Source organism: Ostrea edulis, chromosome 3 (genome assembly GCF_947568905.1).
Source record: "Ostrea edulis chromosome 3, xbOstEdul1.1, whole genome shotgun sequence".
NCBI classification, from domain to species: domain Eukaryota; kingdom Metazoa; phylum Mollusca; class Bivalvia; order Ostreida; family Ostreidae; genus Ostrea; species Ostrea edulis.
In genome coordinates this window covers 74255766-74270912 of record NC_079166.1, presented here as the reverse complement: position 1 = coordinate 74270912, position 15147 = coordinate 74255766, and the positions used below count along the sequence as shown (strand labels likewise).

General features: G+C 35.9%; 1 protein-coding gene across 1 annotated transcript in view; it reads right to left on the bottom strand.

Moving 5' to 3' along the window:
* LOC130052831 (uncharacterized) overlaps nucleotides 1-15147 on the bottom strand; it is a 112262-nt gene extending 97115 nt beyond the window's left edge. Inside the window, exons 1-2 of the mRNA XM_056158917.1 lie at nucleotides 14198-15147; nucleotides 12641-13837 (exon numbers count right to left, since the gene is read on the bottom strand). The gene's annotated coding sequence lies outside the window, so the exon portion shown is untranslated. The remainder of the gene's footprint in view (nucleotides 1-12640; nucleotides 13838-14197) is intronic.

Genomic DNA, 15147 nt, shown 5'->3' with positions numbered 1-15147 from the left:
TTTATTCCCAGAAAAAATCTGAAAATGAGAAAAGTAGATGTGCAAGAAACTTGAGATTTCAGTACATGGACTATTTAAGGCACTTATAGCTGAAACAGAATGTTCTCTCCCACCTTCAGGAAGAACAGGGAATATATCTAAGTTAGTACGTCTATTTATTCTCCAGTTGAAAGACTGTAAGAACAGTTTTTCGATAGACTTCCAAAATCCATTGAAGGCATATATTTCCTCTTGATATAATTCATAATCATGCTCAGATAGGACCCGAGGTCACCATATGTGGAGCATGAATAGGGAGACCAGGGGTTATTGATGCGCAAACAAGGGGTCAATTACCATGGAGTATCAGTATGGAGACCCAAAGTCGCCAAATATGTTGTTTTTAATACGGAGACTACATGTATGAAGACAAAAGGTTACCTAGAGTGTTCTATGACTAAGGAGACCAGAGATCACCAATTCAATGTGTGTATGAAAATGGAGACCAGAGGTCACCTAATGTCATTTTACAAGATGGAGATTTAACAGAAGTCAGCCACCGTAGGGAGACCAGGGGTCACCTCAAGTGGAATATCCATAAGGAGACCAGAGGTCACCTTAAGTCCGAAATCAAAGTAGTAATGATTTCGTTAATCCGTGGTCACCATTATAATATAATGATCATATAAGAGGTACTTCTGGTCACCCATTGCTGTAATGGTCATAAAAGGATTACCTCTGGTTACCCTTTGATGTAATGGTCATAAAATGATTACCTCTGGTCACCTTTTGATGTAAATGTCATATAAGGGTTACCTCTGGTCACCCATTGATATAAATGTCATATAAGGGTTAACTCTGGTCAACCATTGATATAAATGTCATGTAAGGGTTTCCTTTGGTTACCCGATGATGTAAATATGATATAATAATACCTCTGGTCACCCAATGATGTAAATGTCATATAAGGGTTACCTCTGGTCACCCATTCATGTAAATTTCATATAAGGATGACCTTTGGTCACCCATTGTTGTAATGGTCATACAAGGGTTACTTCTGGTCACCTATTGATATAAATAGCATATAAGGGTTTCCTGTGGTCACCCATTGATGTAAATGCCGTATAAGGGTTATCTCTGGTCACCCATTGATGTAATGGTCATACAAGGGTTACCTCTGGTCACCAATTGATGTAATGGTCGTACAAGGGCTACCTCTGGTCATCCATTAATGTAAAGCCTTGAAAGGGTTATCACGGGTCAACCAATGATGCAAATATCATATAAGGTTATCTCTGGTCACCCATTGATATAAATGTCAAAAAAGGATTACATGTGGTCACCCATTGATGTAATGGTCATACAAGGGTTACTTCTGGTCACCAATTGATATAAATGTCATATAAGGGTCTCCTCTGGTCACCTATTGATGTAATGGTCATGCAAGGGTTAGCTCTGGCCACTATTGAAAAAAATTGATAGAAAGGTGTCCTGAGGTAACCGACATCCCAGTGTATGGATGACCTTTGGTCACCCTTGTTTATAATTCTACTTCTATTTGAAATACATAGTCAAGTAACAGGTAGAGTGACCACATGACCAATCTTCTTCTATGTCCGAAATCCATACTTCCCGTTATCTCTTATACACATCTTACAGACACGCCTTAAATATGTCATATAGTCTATTTACAACAATTCTAATGAACAATTACAAAGTCAAACCATAACATAATTTAGACAAATTACCCATGGATCATCTGAAGATAAATGTGGACAACACCTACTTAGGTTTGGTGAAAATCTGCCCAGTGGATAAGAACATTTACGAACAGATAGACAAATAATCAATAAAGCTCATTTTATTCTTTAGCTCAGGTGAAGTAAACATTTCACCTTGACACTGTTGTAGCATCATGAGATATAATCAACCGTAACATAATTTTCATGTCTGAAATCAATAGTTGACCAGAGGTCACCCTCTATGTACAACATTATCTTACAATTATCTGTACACAAATTGCAAATAAATAAAAGGATGACATTAGCCCTGTTAACATTTTAATACTGAACCCACCCCCCCGATCCTGGCTTACAGGGACAAGATATATTGTGTTACATTGATAAGGTCGCCTATATAAAATATATCTTTCAATGTTGCTTGGATTTCCCCCTATTATTTCTTTCCTAAATCAAATGGTTATTCTTTAAAGAAATGTGTTTGTCGTATTACATTTGTAAAGGATTCATAGTAGTTCTTTATATTCTACTTTCACTTTTGTGGTTTCAATGCAATATATTTTGTAGCGTAGTAAACAGGTTGGATGGTTATCATTTCACAAAATACCAAAAGCATCAGAAATGAGGCGAGCATGGATCCAAGCCATCAGAAGAGATCCCGGTCCTCTTATTACCGTGAGTGATATTGCAGAGGTCTAGACTAAAGTCTAGTCTACTGTCTAGACTGTCTGATCAGCGTTATGCGTATGATATTATCGTTGTGAATGTGTATTACATGATTCCTATTTATTCTTGAATTTCAATCATCCATTAAAATTACTTTCACCATACCAAGTGAGTGTTTATGACCGGTGAAAAACTGTAGGTCAAACAATGGACTAGGTCGATCATCTGACAGCTTGTCCTAGTTAGTGCACTTCAAAACAGGACGAATTATCAACGATACATATTATTATATGGTCATATGCTAAGACAAAAAATAATAATCATTATTGTCATGATTGAAGATATAAAATTATAAATTAGATTGATCACTGTTCGTTATCTTCATCTTGCATGACATGATTTATTTATTTTTATTTTTTAATTAAATTGCAAACTTTGAAATGAGCAAAAATGATCTAGGGCCTATAATGCAAAAGTTAAAACACACGATTAAAAATATTCTTTTGGTGGATGAAGAACATATCATGAAATTTTTATTTTTACCGATATCAAGTAATCATACAATCATTTCATAATATTTATAGATAAGTGAAGAAACCGTAGTTTGCTCTCGCCACTTCAAACCTAGTGATATTAAATGGACACCAGTAAGAACCACATTGAAACTGGAATCTGTACCTTCGGTTTTCCATTGGAAGGCAGATTCCAACACTCGACGTCCAATTGTAAAACATCCCATTCTAGAAAAAAGACCAAAGCAGGAGTTTGATGATGAAAGAGAGAGACCCGATGAAACAGATTCTATATCAATGTCAAATGAGGATGGGTAATTTTGATTCATGTGAATTGTCCAATTATAAAAGTTAAAAAAAAAAATGTTATGCCTAGTATTATGATCTGCTGTACACTGCAGTTCTATTTACTTGTACATATATTTGCAATTTTACAAGCAATATCAATGCATAATGTATGTGTGTAACTATCATTAATGTTAATTTAATAAGTTTTTATGTGAATATACAAGATAATTTAATTGTTACCATATTGATATAGTGCAACGCAGATTTATACTTCATTTTGTGTTATATTAGTTTAATATATTTCAGGATATTGTTCACAAAGTCAAGATATCTATTTATAACATGAATCATTCTCGGAATAGTTATGCTGTTGCCAAACTGATGACTTTATAATATTCAGTTTGCAATAGTTATCAACTGTTTTGAATGGTTTACCTTACAACTGCTGCTGGACAGTAGGATGCTGGTCATCATTTAATTGTGGGGGGGGGGGGGGTATGTTTTCTTTTAAATGTATTAAATAGAAGCATTACAGTTTCAGTATGTTTTATTACCTTCATTATAGTTCTCCTTCTTGTCCTCCTCCTCCTGATGAAATGCAGAGAAAGATAGCGAGAATCGAAGAATTAGAGGCTTTGTTACAGAAGAAGGATGAAGAAATAAAGAGTATACAACAAAAGATGGAGATACAACGATTTGGAATCCAACGTTTTTCAAATGACAATTCAATGATACAATTCTACACACGTTTTACATCAATGGCTATGCTTTCAGCTTTCTTTGAATATGTCAGACCTACTGCAACTTGTATGAACAACTATTACTATAAATCCTGTGATAAATCCAATCAGCAGATCACAGTCAGCAAACAAAGAAGCATGATTTTAATTAATGAGTTGTTCATGTTTGTGTGCAGACTAAAATGTGGTCTTATGGCACAAGATTTAGCAGTCAGGTTCAATTGTCATGTGTCAGCAGTTAGTCGCAAGATCATAACATGGACAAACTTTTTGTATTTCATTTTAGGCAGCATGAATATTTGGTCTAGTAAGGAACAAATTTATGAAAAAATGCCCCAGTCCTTCAAGATGTTTTACCCCTCAACTAGAGTCATAATTGACTGTACAGAGATAAAAACCGAGCGCCCATCATCCCTAGCACTAGGATCCAAATGTTATTCAACGTATAAGAGTTCCCACACATGGAAAGGGCTTGTTGGAATTGCTCCTCATGGGGCTCTAACCTTTGTGTCTTCTTTATACACAGGGTGTTTGTCAGATATTGAAATTACAAAACTATCTGGTCTTCTTGATCTTCTAGAAGGTGATTCAATTATGGCAGACAAAGGGTTTGTCTTAAACAAAGTATTAGAAGGTACAGAGATATCTGTCAATACTCCACCATTTCGTCTTAGCCAAGGTCAGTTTTCAAAGCAGGAAGTAGAAGAAACACAAATAATTGCCAAGCTTAGAATACATATTGAACGACATATTCGGAGGGTCAAAGAATACCATCTATTTGATGGTGCCATCCCCTTAAGTATGACAGGTACAATTAATAAGTTTTGGACTGTTGCAAACATGTTGACTTTATTTAGAGGTCCTCTTGTTAAAGATTGGTGCAAATAAAAAACACTGAAATTGTAAGCGACATGTGTACATATGACAGTGCATGTATAAGAATACTTCAGATACAAGTTACAACATGCATTTTCCCTTTTCTAATTCAGAGGAATGGTATTATGTACATCTATTTATACTTAATCATTACAAGAATTATGATGTATTACTTATATATGAATTCTAACTTTTGACATTTTCCTTTCAATAAATTCATGACAAGTGAGGGTTCTTACACTTCATTTCCCTTGTATGCCCCTGTAATAGAAGATTAGGGGGCTCATAGTGTTTGGTCTGTCTGTCTGTTTATCTGCAAAAACTTTAACCCTGGCCATAACTTGTAAATGGTTAATGCTAGGACTTTCATATTTTACATGTACATACCTTGTGACCAGACCTTTGTTTGGTACCAATTTTTTTTATGTCATGACCTTGACATGGAGTTTGTCCTACTTTTGAAAAACTTTAACCTTGGCCAAAACTTTTGAATGCTTAGTAAAAGGGCTTTCATATTTCACTTGTGTATTCCTTGTGACATGACTTTTTTTTGGCACCAGAATTATTTTGCTGCCATATGGGGACATCAGTGTTTCACAAAGATATCCAATTTTTATTTTATTTTTAGTGAAGATTATCATTATTGTGAAAATATTCAAAGGTCTGAGTGAGGTTTAAAAGACAAGCTTTTATTCAAAAAAGTGATCAAAATAGAATGAATCTTATCTTGTTTTTCATGTCTTGCCACTCCTCCTCATCAAACTCAATAACCTCCAAGTGATTTTCATCACAGAGTCACACAAAGAAGTGACACCAGTTTAGTCCAGTCACTGCAAGTTGCATCATGACTTGGTAGAAGTAATTATGATTTTTTTCAGTCTCCACACATCTCTTAAGCCCCATACTCATCAGGGTAATTATCAAATTTCGCAGAATTTTCAGTCACTTCAAAAAATATTGTTAATAAGTTATGTAGATGGGAAAAAATTAATATCCATGAATCAAGTATAAATAAGGTGTCATACTATAATGCATATTTTTAATTTTGTAATAATGTAGGTATCATGTTAAAAAATCGAGAGCAAGGTTTTTGAAATAGTGTCTCAGATATACCATTTTGTATCAGTTAAATTATAGAATTATTGAGTTTTTAGCTCACCTGAGCCGAAGGCTCAAGTGAGCTTTTCTGATCAAAATTTGTCGGTTGTCTGTCGGCGTCGTAAACTTTTCACATTTCCATCTTCTTCTAAAGAACCACTGGGCCAATTTCAACCAAACTTGCCACAAAGCATCCTTGGGTAAAGGGCTTTCAAGTTTGTTCAAATGAAGGATCATGTCCCTTTCAAAGGGGAGATAATCACAAAAATGCAGAAATAGGGTGGGGTCATTTAAAAATCTTCTCAAGAACCACTGGGCCAGAAAAGCTGAAATTTTCATAAAAGCCTTCTGACATAGTGCAGATTTGAGTTTGTTCAAATCATGGCCCCCGGGGGTTGGATGGGGCCACAATAGGGGATCAAAGTTTTACATTGTACATACTAATATATAGGATAAATCTTTAAAAATCTTCTTCTCAAGAACCACTGAGCCAGAAAAGCTGAGATTTACATGAAAGCTTTCTGACATAATGCAGATTCAAGTTTGTTCAAATCATGGCCCTCAGGGGTTGGATGGGGCCACAATAGAGGATCAAAGTTTTACATACTAATATACAGGATAAATCCTTAAAAATCTTTTTCTCAAGAATGACTGAGCCAGAAAAGCTGAGATTTACATGAAAGCTCCCTGACATAATGCAGATTCAAGTTTGTTCAAATCATGCCCCCCGGGGGAGGATGGGTTCACAGGGGGGGGGGTCAAAGTTTTGCATACAAATATATAGGGAAAATCTTTAAATATGCGTCAAGTGACTCAGGTGAGCAATGTGGCCCTTGGGCCTCTTGTTTTAAACACCAGATAAAATATAGTAATTTCAATGCTTTTTGCAATTATGTATTTTTTCCCTTTATTATATAATTGTTACACCATTGACATATCACCTATTCTCATGAATGTGAACACTTTCTCAATTAACCTGTTTCCTTGCCGTGAACACGTAAATAAAAGCAAGATACTCATAGAAATTGCATTTTGTATCAAAATTTCATATGTTGTATAGAAAATTATAACTGTGATCTTCATAGTTTTATTAATTTGTTAAGGAAAACCACGGGAAAGGTCAAATTTTATCGATCTTGCTGTGTTCTACATGTACCTATTCACCTTTGACCCCATTTTTTTTGGCAATGGGACACATTTCATGTTTGCAAAATTTAATATGTTTTACCGTAATGTTTGATAAACATGTTATGCTAAAAAAAAAATTGGAATTTAGAGCTTTACATTTCTTGTCATTTCTGACTCTGAAAATTCTGCAAAATTTGATAATGACCCATCAATGTATTTATTGATGGTTGATTGATTGATTGATGTTTTCCGCCACACTCAACAATTTTTGAGTGATCTGGTGGCGCCCAGTTTTTATTGGTGGAAGAGAGAACCCAGATCCAATGTACCTGGGAAGAGATCACCAACCTTCCGAAAGTAAACTGGGGATTTTCTCACTTACCGGCGCGAGCGGGATCGGCCGTGTTATTGTGAGCGCGATGCTCTAACCACTCGGCCACGGAGGCCCTCATTTATTGATGGTATCGTCAATGACTTGTTGAGGAGATGGAAAGGATCCCGATTTTTCAGTTCTTGGCTGATGGCACTTAAACACCGTTGGTCTAAGTGCATCACACTATATAGGGCAATTGAACCGAAAAAAGAAGAGGTGTATCTCAATGCGCATTAGTTTACTTCGCATTAAATATTACCGCCGTGTGAACGCTATTTAATTCGAATTAATTTGATGAGCATTACATGGTAGTTTACTTCCAACGACTTCTCCCTATCGTCTGCTTATGTCTACATGCCGTATTAAAGATCCAGTGACCCGAAACATCCTCGATTATCGAAAGCAACGGAAGTTTACATTGAGTGACACGACGCCTACCGGAGCTCTCCATATAATCACTGGGGTGTTCCGAATGCATACGGTAAGTCCAGAGAAATCAACACCGCAAAAACAACAGATCTAAAAAGTGTTGACTTTGCTTTAAAATGGTCACAATTTATTGATAAACGGCCAAGCTGCTGACAATGGGATGTTTCCATTTTCACATTTACTGATATTTTGGAGAAGCCTAAAATATGATAGAATTTTGTTTCGTTATTTTGAATAAAGTTCTTGCACGTCGTATTTAAGTTGAATTGTAACATTCTTTAAAACTTTGAAAATAAACAATGCACACCGTGTACAGTTTTGCATATCGGACCCATAGAATGATTCTAAATGGGGGAGTGGGGATTTTTATTTTTCTTCTTAAAAGGCTAAAGCAGTCCTGAGAAAGACAGTCCATAAGGGGTGGGGGGTGGGTGAGATTACTAGCTCTTAATCAATTTCTCTTAATGATAGGAAAAAAGTGGATTTACATATAATTGGTGAAAATAAGTTGAAATGGGGGAAGGGGGAGGTTTGCATGACCCCCCCCCCCCCCCCCCCCCCTCACGCCTTCTATGGGCCTGCAACTTGTGTTTGTGTAATCGAACGAACACTGATGAGTTAACGACAATACTCTTACAATACTTGTATGGTATATCGGCCTTCAATTTGATATTTATATAGCAATGTGTGGATAAACAGGTGTTCTTTTGATCATGTGCCCCTGTGGTACTTTGTGCGTAAGTTAATCTAATGAGAATCATTCAGTTATTGGTATATAAAATATCTCCCAAAAATTACATGGTTTACTATTTACAGCTTACTATGCTACGACATTGTCTGAATTCTTTGTTCTTCCGTGGAAAACATTCGTTTACTCAATTCAATTTAAATTCAGTGCTTATTTCAACTTAGACTTCTCTAGATTTATCGTATACATTCGGAACACCTCAGTGATTATATGGAGAGCTCCGGTAGGCGTCGTGTCACTCTATGCAAACTTCCGTTGCTTTCGATAAGTAGGGGCAGGTATCGAGGATGTTTCGGGTCACTGGATCTTTAATACGGCATGTAGACATAAGCAGGCGATAGGGAGAAGTCGTTGGATCTTTTTCCAACATAGATCTCGCCAGAAACCGGTAGGCAGAGAGTAGAAATTGTTAAAAACAAGCCGTGAATCGAGGGCCCCCTAGAAATCCAAGATGGCGAGTGTCGTCCCTTTACTTTTTTTAATGTACACATGATACACCTTTTTTAAAACCTCGAAAAAGCGGATTTTGGTGGTGGATTTTATTTATATAATCTATTATTCGGACACAAATCATGCAAAACTCCAACTTATTATTCGGGAACAAATAATACAAAACTTCAATATCTGACAACCGAGCCTCTGTGGAGATGACGTGTCAGTTGGATGTGCACGTCGCATCGATATTGCGTGTAGTATTCGATTTTTTTTAAAAACACATCTGTCGCATATTATTTTATAGTCTTGATCAATAGCCTGTTAATAAATTAAACATCATACCGTAATTTAATCTGCTACGCATATCAGATGTATTCATTCGTAAATTCAATTCAAAAGAATATCTTATTGCATTTCTCTATCAAGTCGTATCAGAAAACACATCTTTTTTTCAAGGGCAAAAAGGTTTGTCAAATCGTACTCAGTTATGAATGGCAAATGAATATTACCCAAACACCACACGTTTGAAATGACTATGCATTCTCTGGCAAGAAGTACTTATCAAACATGTGAGGTCACTGTAGAAGTTACTCACAGACGCTGGGAGCTTGAAACTGCTATTTGCAATGTGATTACAAATTCGGGATCAATACTGCCTGCAAGAATATCTCTTACAGATAACTCATTAATTCATAAATACACCTCGCCTTAATGTCAAACAACTTGGTATATAAACAAGTTTTTTAAAGCAAAATACATACATGCACATAATTATGAAACCACAACACATAATTATGAAAACACATCATATGATTATGGAAACACATCATATAACTAAACATAAGACAGCTATGGCGTTCCATTGTTTTGGAACGAGATTTGATATACTATACGTAGCTATCTCTCGAGAGGGGGTGTTCCTTCGTGTGTCACATTTTCCAGCAACCAGGCGGAACCCGAGATCACTAGCAGCACAGGGAAGCGGTGTGTGAGAGAGGGGGAGGGGGAGGGGGGGGGGGGTTATCACTGTAATAAATACTTGTTTCATTCAGTTTTCATTAAAAATATCAAAAGTTGTCAAATACCAGAAGTTTTGAGTGGTTGGGGGTTGGGGGGGGGGGGGGGGGGGGGTTGGCGGCCTCATTCATGGCCCAACACAGCTCCGCCCTGGATCCACCAGAGACGTACATGCTATAGTACTCAGACCCTATAGCTTCTTATAACTGTCATACCTGGATCCAAACCTACGTATTGATAACTGAATTTCTAACTCTGACCTCGCAAGCATTAATTACATGTATGTTGCACAAAGTGTTAAATCATTTTGTTTTGTACCAATAGTATATCAGTAGATAAAAAAAAATCAGACAAGCCAAGATATTACATTAGATTTATATATAGTTTCAGTGATTAATTGTTTCATTTGTTTCGTTCAGCCACTGTTTCCGTAAACTCAAACGGTTTTAAAGAGTTTACGAAAATAGCCGAGTGTTTGATTGTTTTTCATTCTTTTTACCTCTATCACCTGTTGATCAAAAATAGATAAAATTTAAAGTGTGAAATGTACTCATGGGAATTTTTATTTCACATTAAAAGAAAAATATTGATTAAAAGTTAAAATTAAAAAATTTACGGTATACATGTATATATGAAAGTAGCTCCGCTGGGATTTTGAAATTTGTAGGTACAGTTTCTACTGTCATCTGGCCCAGAAAATAGATGATTTCAGCAGTGGTCCCAAAATCTGGCATTCAAATAAGGAATACATAAGCAAATCAAAACTACGTTTAATTTGATCCGAAATTACTTTGTGTTGTATGACAGGAGCGTGAAGTTGGCATAAAATTGCCAAAATGAATGAAAAATTTCATAAATGCAGGGTGTTTTCCTTTCAGAAAACATACAGCCCATGCGTGGAGCAAATTCATATTCAAATACATTTTTCGCCTTCTCTTAATACACAATATATATTAATTGCATTTTGCTAGACGGATGGGCACACCTTTTCCTAAGCAATAATCTGGATCAAACTCTTTTTGAAAAATGGCGGGAAAAACTCTTATTCATGACGTAATAATGCTATAAAATTAGAAATAACTTTGATTTAAGATAACTCCATACTTGCAGTTTTATCTGATACAAGTTTGAAAAATGTATTTATTTCCATTCATTAGAGTTAAAACTAACAAATTATGAAATAAAAGACATATATCATCACACTTTTTAAGATACGAGACGTACATAAACAGAATAATATATCACCGTCAGAAAATTGCAATTTTCCTTAAACAGCGTTATCAAAATATCATACAAACTGGTTATGACGATATAGTAGCATTCATAACAATTTCATGAAACTGTATCTTCACAAAAATATACAAAATGTCTGTAAAAAATAAAGGAAACCTATCGCATAATAGCCTTGATAAAAAAAATCAATAGAAACAGAGTTATTGCCCTTGGATTCAATATTTTGAAACGTATCATTGATTATTCATCTATAACTTAGACTTTTAAAATAGTTTATTTTTAAGAAGATTTTTTACAATAACTATCGGAATAGACTCCAACAAAATTTATGTTCCTATCACGCATAAATCTAAATAAATAATTGATTTTGCAAAATCTGATGACATCACAGGAGGGTGGAATTACTTTAAGTTGAGATTGTGTACTTGGCATGTATTCAACTTATTCAAAACACAGATCAAGCTTGATTCAAGACACATTTAAATCAGAGAAATTTTTTGGGCCTTTTAATGTACACAATTGTACCTTGTTCTTTATTTCTACTAATAAGTAAATCGTACATGTAAATGAGAAGTCATCATTGTGAAATGAATTTATGTTTTCTTTTATATGGTGCTAATAATTTGAAGTAATAAGGTATCTAATTTTTAAATCATAAGATTTTATTGTATGGAGAACGATATCTGGGACATGCGTTCTTTCAAATAAAACGATGATGTGAAAGGGCCCACACCGCAGTTCGTGATGATTTGTACAGTCAACCCCCCCCCCCCACCCCCCCCCCCCCCCGTCGTGGTTGATAACAGAAAGGGTCATTTCTGATCTCAAACTCTCTTTTTGGGCGGAAAGGATACAAATTTGGGTGGCAACCCCCTATCAATTTTTTTCGGATGCACCCCTTAATAAACATGCTATATGACGTAGACTATAAGGCTTTTATCGTCATTCCATTGTTTGATAATGATCCGTCATTCCATTGTTTTATAATGATCTCGTTTTGAAGTCATGAAACGTGTAATGGTCCTGATTATTGACCAGATATTACCTGGTCATATTTTTCTCTAGTTAGTATCCTTTTTGCACTAATACATCTTTAGTCATAATGTTGGACTACTTACGGAATGCTAGATGAATCTTTTTTGATCATCTAAATTTCCTCAGTACGTTGAACTATTTTTAAGTCATAGGACTAGAGCTCTGTAATCACATAAGGATTTCAATCTTCTTTCTACTACATGCATCTTAGAAAATGAAATGTAAAACATAAAAGAGGGGTGCGTGAACGACAATTCAAACCTGTAAGATTTTTTTAATTTAAGATACTAAATTTGAATGAAATACTAGTCAGAGGACATTTTGGGGAAAACAAATGCTATTACCTGTGTGTAGAGAGGCAATCCGTATTGTAGATATTAGTACACTATCATGAACAGGCGTAACGCAATGTTATACATTTAGTTGTCACTGGTATTAAAATGATGATAGTAACGATCGTTACTAATATGATTACGGTGTGACCGTTGGGGCGAGCGCAGCATATCTGAATACATTTTCAAAAAATTTATATTGAAAACAAGGAAAACTGATCTGGTTCACTGTCAATACGTAGGATTACTGTCTTGCTCTTCTCTCCAATGTAGGAACCAGTTTAGCGGGAAATGCAACGAGCGTGTTGTGACGTAGCCTGGTAATTGTGACGTGACTGTTTACATTTCTTTAGACAATATTTTAAAAAGAAAAAGAAAGGGGGAAGAATATGATTGTCATCCTTTCCTTTCAAATAAGAAAGGTTTGTAATACTTCAAAGATTTTTTTTATTATTATTATTTTACGAATCGAACCATCCGCCATTTTGTACGAGGGACTTCTGGGATTGGAGTCAAAAAAAAAAATTCTTGTTAGAGGTTGAAATTTAGCTCGGATTATTTCCCGCGCTCTAGTCATTAGAGCTCGCAGTACGAGCCAGCGCTCCGCGCTGGCTCGCTGCGCTCGCTATTATCACAAGATGGCGGAAGGAAATTCCGGAAAGACCGCGTTTACTTGTATCTATTTGTATTGTTTATTTGCGAATGATATGTAGGCAAGAAATATCATACACTAGCAACAATTACGATCAGGTGTTATTTTATCTTTTATACGGCACATATGAACAGAACATTTGTCGTTGAAAAAACAGCGAGAAGGTTGTGAAAACCTGTCCCTAGATCAAGCAAGCGAATTTAAGTTTTCTAATAAATCATAAGGAAACATTTGCCGACCCCAGCAAGCCTGCACAGCGCGCGATTTTGGGTAAACTTTGCATTAAATTGAACGATGAGACCCCATTTAAAGAGCCATATTGCCGTTCCATCTCCTTTAAATGTGCGTTTCAGAGGTATATTAACAAGAGAATTTCCGGCAGGTAGTCCTGGAGATAAATACGTTGAATCTGCAGTTGAACGAGCCCGTTGTCTTACCGTGCTAGTCACAGGTTGTCTGGCTTCATCAGCCACTAGATCTCTACCATATCTATTAGAGTAGACTTTCCAAATAATGCTCATCAATACAATGCACGACATTGTTAGCACAATCAGAAACTGGAATTCTCCACAGGTGCTTGTGGACAGGACTTCCGGTACCCCCCTTCTTTTATTTTTAAATGTTCAATTCCTTGGGTATTTCGGACGTATTTTTGATAAAATATGTAACTTCAGAGTTTATCTATTTCAATGTAATACACAAATCTCGCATAGAAACCGTTTTTAAAAATGTCATATTATGATCGGTGATATGACATTTTTAAAAACGGTTTCTATGCGAGATTTGTGTATTCTATTGAAATAGATAAACTCTGAAGTTACATATTTTATCAAAAATACGTCCGAAATACCCAAGGAATTGAACATTTAAAAATAAAAGAAGGGGGGGGGGGTACCGGGAGTCCTGTCCACAAGCACCTGTGGAATTCTCGTGTAAATGGTATTTATAGATATGTTGGAAGGAAATGATAAAATCCAGAAATCACTGATGCACATATCACCACAAGCAAAATCCAAAATTGTGACAAATGCTTTCCATCCCCGGCTATGCTCGATTTCATCAACGCTTAATTCTGTTTCAGGTCGAACTGGCGTTGTCACATCGAAATCGACCTCCGGAGCGACACATATTGGCGAATCTGTATTTTCAAACTCCGATAATAAATTCCGGCGCACTGCGGAAGTTCATGGCGCCCTGGGTGTCTCGGGATTTTCACGGTGTCCATTTCAAATTGCCGTCTTCCTGGTTGATTCCAGAATAATGTAGTCAAAATCACAGTATGAGTTGCAAACACAAAGGAAAGAAATAAATCCAGTTTGGGAAAAGTTCATCTCATGGCGTAAACTAGTTTTTATAATAATTCACAGTCGTCTCTCGAAATACTTTTATTCTACACCCGCAAAATGGACACTTACAAAAATAAATATTCCTATTGCTTTTACGAATGTAATGACCATTTTCATCCTTGATGAACATAACAAAACAATTTGGACACTCTTTTCGTTTCCGTCCAGGGATCACGTATCGTCCATCCTCCGTAATTGAATACAAATTCACAAACGGCATTTTTCACTCATTAAAATAATTAATAATCCAAAAGTCACCAGAAACACAACGAATTTACATCACTAATTAAATGACCCCACCGCTGCCACCAGTTGTAACGTCGCCGTAGCGGTCTAGAACTCCATTTTTTAAATCAAATCGTCTAAAACAATCACACTGCAGTTTGTTTCCATGTTTATTTACACTATTTACACATAATTAAAATTCACAATAAGTCTAAGAATCAAACACTAATCCACAAAATACGCTACTAAAAAAAATCACGGTTACTCCTTTAGTCTATAGGTACCAACTCCCCGCT